We start from the raw sequence: 7,137 nt of genomic DNA on the forward strand, positions 1-7,137 counted from the left end.
AAGGGCTTTGTCTTCAAGTGGTTAGAAGAGTGGGTGATGTGTGACATAAGCTTCTAAATGTTGTGCATAAAATGCCAGGACAGTTCAACACCCCCCCCCCCCCAAATGATCCCATTTTGGAAAGTAGACACCCCAAGCTATTTGCTGAGAGTCATGTCGAGTCCATGGAATATTTTATATTGTGACACAAGTTGCGGGAAAGTGACAATTTTTTTTTTTTTTTGCACAAAGTTTTCACTAAATGATATATTGCTCAAACATGCCATGGGAATATGTGAAATTACACCACAGAATACATTCTGTTGCTTCTCCTGAGTACGGGGATACCACATGTGAGACTTTTTGGGAGCCTAGCCGCGTACGGGACCCCCAAAACCAAGCACTGCCTTCAGGCTTTCTAAGGCATACTTACCAACTGTCACGAATTTCCCGGGACATTCCCAGGATTTAGCCCCCTTTCCCGGGAAATTTTTTTTTTTTTTTATCGCCGCCGCTAGAGGTCTGTGGCCAACGGAGACAATGTCTCCACCGGCCGCCATTTTCCCGGAGGCCAAATTACTGTTTAGTAATGGCCGGGTGACTGCCAATAGAATTTGAGCTGTGGCACCGCCCACTTCCCGCCCCGCTGCGACCTGATGTGGGAAGGGGCGGGGGTGGGTGGCGCCGCAGCTCAATTGCTATTGGCAGCCACCCGGCTATTTTGTCCCATTCTGCACTGCTGGGAATGCCTGACTCCATTGGGGGACGCCTGGTGTAAAGACAGGACTCTGGTGGCAGTGCCTGATGTAAGGGGGACTCCGCTGCAATGTCTGATATAAGTTTGGACTCCGCTGCAATGTCTGATATAAGGGGGGACTACGCTGGAATGTCTGATATAAGGGGGGACTATGCTGCAATGCCTGATGTAAGGGGGGACTCCGCTGCAATGCCTGATGTAAGGGGGGACTCTGCTGCAATGCCTGATGTAAGGGGGGACTCCGCTGCAATGCCTGATGTAAGGGGGGACTCCGCTGCAATGCCTGATGTAAGGGGGGACTTCGCTGCAATGCCTGATGTAAGGGGGGACTCCACTGCATGCCTGATGTAAGGGGGGACTCCGCTGCAATGCCTGGTGTAAGGGGGACTCCGCTGCAATGTCTGATGTAAGGGGGGACTCCGCTGAAATGCCTGATGTAAGGGGGGACTCCGCTGAAATGCCTGATGTAAGGGGGGACTCTGCTGAAATGCCTAATGTAAGGGGGGACTCCGCTGCAATGTCTGATGTAAGGGGGACTCCGCTGCACTGTCTAATGTAAGGGGGGACTCCGCTGAAATGCCTGATGTAAGGGGGGACTCCGCTGCAATGCCTGATGTAAGGGGGGACTCCGCTGCAATGTCTGATGTAAGGGGGACTCCGCTGCAATGTCTGATGTAAGGGGGACTCCTCTGGCAATGTCTGATGTAAGGGAGGACTCTGCTGGCAATGCCTGATGTAAGGGGGGACTCCGCTGCAATGTCTGATGTAAGGGGGACTCCGCTGCAATGTCTGATGTAAGGGGGACTCCTCTGGCAATGTCTGATGTAAGGGAGGACTCTGCTGGCAATGCCTGATGTAAGGGAGGAGTCAGCTGGAAATGCCTGATATAAGGGAGGACTCCACTGGGGACACCTGATGGCATCTGGTGGCAGGTGACACGCTCAGGGATTCCACTGATTCTGCATTATGGCGAGTTAAATAATTTCATTCTATATTACAATGTAATTATAGAAATAATGCACTTCAATCATCCTGTCACCGTAACAACCATGGTGCCGGGAGTATCACCAGGTGTTTGGAGTATCTTTATCTGCTGATTTGTTAAACTTTTTAGAATACACATATTTCTACTGTTGTGTAGAATCTGGGCCTGCTGTCCCTCCATCCCTCTTTCTTTCTCTCTTTTTATTTCTTTCTTTCTTTTTCTTTCTCTCACTCTTTCTTTCTTTCTCCCTCCATCCCTCATTCATCTCATACCACACCCCTTCCGAGCCATGCCCATTTAAGACATGCCCACTATTCCGCTCAAGCCACGCCCACTTTTCACCGCGGCGCGCTTTGCGCGCAGCATTTTTTTGTTAAAGTATGCCCCGCCTACAAATGAATGCCATGACCCCTAATTATAGCAGGCTCCACCTACATGCAAAAAAGTGTCCCAATTTTTTTTTTTTTTGCAATGTTGGCAACTATGCTAAGGGTGTAAATTTTTGATTTCGCTCTTCACTGCCTATCACAGTTTCGGAGCCCATGGAATGCCCAGGTGGCACAACCCCCCCCCCCCCCCCCCCAAATGACCCCATTTTGGAAAGCAGACACCTCAAGCTATTTGCTGAGAGGTATAGCGAGTATTTTGCAGACCTCACTTTTTGTCACAAAGTTTTGAAAATTGACAAAAGGAAAAAAAAAAAATTTTTCTTTTCTTTCTTCATTTTCAAAAACAAATAAGAGCTGCAAAATACTCACCGTGGTGAGTAAAGTGATTTCGTGCAAATTGTAGTGGAATGTTCTGAATAAATCGTCCCAAATGGGATATATAAATAAATAAATAAATACAAACGTGTATTAAACCATCTAACTGAAGTGACAATGTATAATATACAAAATACACGTATAGGTCATGTATTCTCAATCATGCCATGTATATTTCAAATGTGTCCTTATAAAAACTCATGTGAGAAAAGGTGCGCAACACCTTGTGTATTTATTTATTTATATATCCCATTTGGGACGATTTATTCAGAACATTCCATTACAATTTGCGCAAAATCACTTTACTCACCGTGATTGTTTAGTGTTATGTGAGACACTTAAAGATTTTGCTGCACTTTACTTGTACTTTTTATTGGTTTAGTTTACTGCTTTTAAGTAGCGCGAGAGGTCTTTTTGAACATGTAAAATACTCCACATGCCAATTACTGGCCTGGCTGAGGTTTCTATCAAAGAAATCAACTAATTAAGGCGATAGGCTGGAAGGTCACAAGCAGCTTCTTTTTAGCAAAGCACACCTCCTTGTTGGTAATGGTAAATATGAAACTTTAAATATTTTAAACTTTAACAGAAAAAACAAATAACACATTCACGCCAAATTCCTTATTATAGAACATTCTACCCATAACTACATACATAAAAAAGGAGGTTATAGAATAGAGCCTCACTGAGGCTACAGATCATATATATACAGTGGGGGCGGAAAGTATTCAGACCCCCTTAAATTTTTCACTCTTTGTTATAATGTAGCCATTTGCTTAAATCACTTAAGTTCATTTTTTTCCTCATTAATGTACACACAGCACCCCATATTGACAGAAAAACACAGAATTGTTGACATTTTTGCAGATTTATTAAAAAAGAAAAACTGAAATATCACATGGTCCTAAGTATTCAGACCCTTTGCTCAGTATTTAGTAGAAGCCCCTTTTGATCTAATACAGCCATGAGTCTTTTTGGGAAAGATGAAACAAGTTTTTCACACTTGGATTTGGGGATCCTCTGCCATTCCTCCTTGCAGATCCTCTCCAGTTCTGTCAGGTTGGATGGTAAACGTTGGTGGACAGACATTTTTAGGTCTCTCCAGAGATGCTCAATTGGGTTTAAGTCAGGGCTCTGGCTGGGCCATTCAAGAACAGTCACAGAGTTGTTGTGAAGCCACTCCTTCGTTATTTTAGCTGTGTGCTTAGGGTCATTGTCTTGTTGGAAGGTAAACCTTCAGCCCAGTCTGAGGTCCTGAGCACTCTGGAGAAGGTTTTTGTCCAGGATATCCCTGTACTTGGCCGCATTCATCTTTCCCTCGATTGCAACCAGTCGTCCTGTCCCTGCAGCTGAAAAACACCCCCACAGCATGATGCTGCCACCACCATGCTTCACTGTTGGGACTGTATTGGACAGGTGATGAGCAGTGCCTGGTTTTCTCCACACATACCGCTTAGAATTAAGGCCAAAAAGTTCTATCTTGGTCTCATCAGACCAAAGAATCTTATTTCTCACCATCTTGGAGTCCTTCAGGTGTTTTTTAGCAAACTCCATGCCGGCTTTCATGTGTCTTGCACTGAGGAGAGGCTTCCATCGGGCCACTCTGCCATAAAGCCCCGACTGGTGGAGGGCTGCAGTGATGGTTGACTTTCTACAACTTTCTCCCATCTCCCGACTGCATCTCTGGAGCTCAGCCACAGTGATCTTTGGGTTCTTCTTCACCTCTCTCACCAAGGCTCTTCTCCCCCGATAGCTCAGTTTGGTTGGACGGCCAGCTCTAGGAAGGGTTCTGGTCATCCCAAATGTCTTCCATTTAAGGATTATGGAGGCCACTGTGCTCTTAGGAACCTTAAAATTTTTTTTGTAACCTCTGAGCTCTTCAGGCAGTTCCATTGACCTCATGATTCTCATTTGCTCTGACATGCACTGTGAGCTGTAAGGTCTTATATAGACAGGTGTGTGGCTTTCCTAATCAAGACCAATCAGTATAATCAAACACAGCTGGACTCAAATGAAGGTGTAGAACCATCTCAAGGATGATCAGAAGAAATGGACAGCACCTGAGTTTAATATATGAGTGTCACAGCAACGGGTCTGAATACTTAGGACCATGTGATATTTCAGTTTTTCTTTTTTAATAAATCTGCAAAAATGTCAACAATTCTGTGTTTTTCTGTCAATATGGGGTGCTGTGTGTACATTAATGAGGAAAAAAATGAACTTAAATGATTTTAGCAAATGGCTGCAATATAACAAAGAGTGAAAAATTTAAGGGGTCTGAATACTTTCTGTCCCCACTGTATATACATGATTGCCAAGCACTGACTGCCTCCACCAGTGAATGATGGGGCAGATTACCTCTAAAGCCATGCTTGTAGCTGGTATTTCACAGAAGATTGTAACCAGTTCATGGTGTCACTTACAGTAGACCATTACATAGTATAAGAGAGTGCTGAATTATCTGCCAGAGTTACATACTAGCACATAAAAATGCGCTTGGATGCCAAGGAATATTCTTCTAACGCCGCATACACATTGGCAGACTTTTCGACGGACTTTCCGAATGAACGGACTTGCCTACAAACAATCAACCAAAGTCCGACGGATTCGTACGTGATGACGTACAACCGGACTAAAACAAGGAAGGTGATAGCCAGTAACCAATAGCTGCCTTAGCGTTGTTTTTTTGTCCGTCGGACTAGCATACAGACGAGCGGACTTTTCGACCGGACTCGAGTCCGACGGAAAGATTTGAAACATGTTTAATTTCTAGGTCCATCAAACTTTCGGGAAGAAAAAGTCCGCTGGAGCCCACACACGATCGAATTGTCCGACGGACCAAGTCTGCTATAAAGTCCGCTCTTGTGTACGCGGCATAACACGCGCCATTAAATATGCAGGCAAAATCCGCACTAGGTAGACAGAAGGTTCTGGAGTCTTCAATGGTTTTTCTTGCTACTTCATCTTGTTCGCTCTCAGCTTTTCCAATGTCCTTTAAATGTGAATTTAAAGCATGGATAAAAGCTTTAGATAAGAGAATAACCCAATACAGTAAGAAGTAAAAAAAGAATTTTCGAGGCTATTCTGTGATGCTGGCCAATATTCCTATATTGCAATACTAACAAGGGTTAAATTCCCCCCATTTTTGAGACGTTAAAGGTTTAACCCTTTCATGACTAAGCCTATTTTTGAAATTTGGTGTTTACAAGTTAAAATCCATATTTTTTGCTAGAAAATTACTTAGAACCCCCAAACATTATATATATTTTTTTAGAAGAGAGTCTAGAGAATAAAATGGCGATTGTTGCAATATTTTTTATCACACGGTATTTGTGCAGCGGTGTTTTAAACGCAAATTTTTGGAAAAGTGACACTTTCATGAATTTTAAAAAATCCAAACAGTAAAGTTACCCCAATTTTTTTGTATAATGTGAAAGATGATGTTACGCCGAGTAAATAGATACCAAACATGTCACCCTTTATAATTGCACGCACTCGTGGAATGTCGACGAACTACGGTACCTATGAATTTCCATAGGCGACGCTTTAAAAATTTTTTACGGTTACCAAGTTTGAGCTACAGAGGAGGTCTAGGGCTAGAATTATTGCTCTCGCTCTGACGATCGCGGCGATACCTCACATGTGTGGTTTGAACACCGTTTACATATGCGGGCGCGACTTCCGTATGCGTTTTCTTCGCTGCGCGAGCTCGCGGGGACGGGGGCGCTTTAAAAAATTTTTTTATTATTTATTTATTTATTTTATTTATTTTTGTACTTTTATAAATTGTGTTTAAAAATTTTTTTTTTTTTTTTACTTTTATTGCTGTCACAAGCAATGTAAACATCCCTTGTGACAGTAATATGTGGTGACAGGTACTCTTTATGGAGGGATGGGGGGGTCTAAAAGACCCCCCATCCCTCCTTTACACTTCAAAGTATTCAGATCGCCGAAAACGGCGATTCTGAATACTGTGTACTTTTTTAAATTCTGCGCCATTGGCATCCGAGTAAACGGGAAGTGACGTCGCTTCCGCGTTTACAATTAGAAGGCTGGAACGAAGCCGCTCGCAGCTTCGTTCCAGCCCGCCCCCAGCCGCCGGAGATTCCCGAATGGACACCGGGCCTCCCGATCGCACGGGAGGCCCGGTAACAGCGGCGGGAGGCGGCGGGAGGGGGGGGATGTGCCCTCCCGCTCCTCCGGTATAACAGCCGAGCGGCTTTTAGCCGCATCGGTTGTTATAGTCGGGTAGCCGATCGCCCGCTGAAAACAACGGTACCGGGATGATGCCTGCAGCTGCGGGCATCATCCCGGTATAACCCCGGAAAGCCGAGGACGCATATGTGCGTTCGGTCGGCGGGAAGGGGTTAAAAAGGTATTTTGTCTTAAAATGTATAATTTTTATTAGAATTTTTTTAAAGGTTTTGTACACGACATTAATTTTTTTTTTTTTTTCACATAATCCAAATACTTATGTGACCTCTGCATGTACAATCAAAAAATAAGCACAGAGACTATTGCATTTTGTGTTTATTATGTGAAAAAACGTTTAACATCATGTGTACAAAACCTTAAAAAATTGTAATGCCCCGTACACACGGTCAGATTTTCCGACGGAAAATGTGTGATAGGACCTTGTTGTCGGAAATTCC

The sequence above is a fragment of the Aquarana catesbeiana genome, linkage group LG02 (genome assembly GCF_042186555.1).
Source record: "Aquarana catesbeiana isolate 2022-GZ linkage group LG02, ASM4218655v1, whole genome shotgun sequence".
Taxonomy (NCBI): domain Eukaryota; kingdom Metazoa; phylum Chordata; class Amphibia; order Anura; family Ranidae; genus Aquarana; species Aquarana catesbeiana.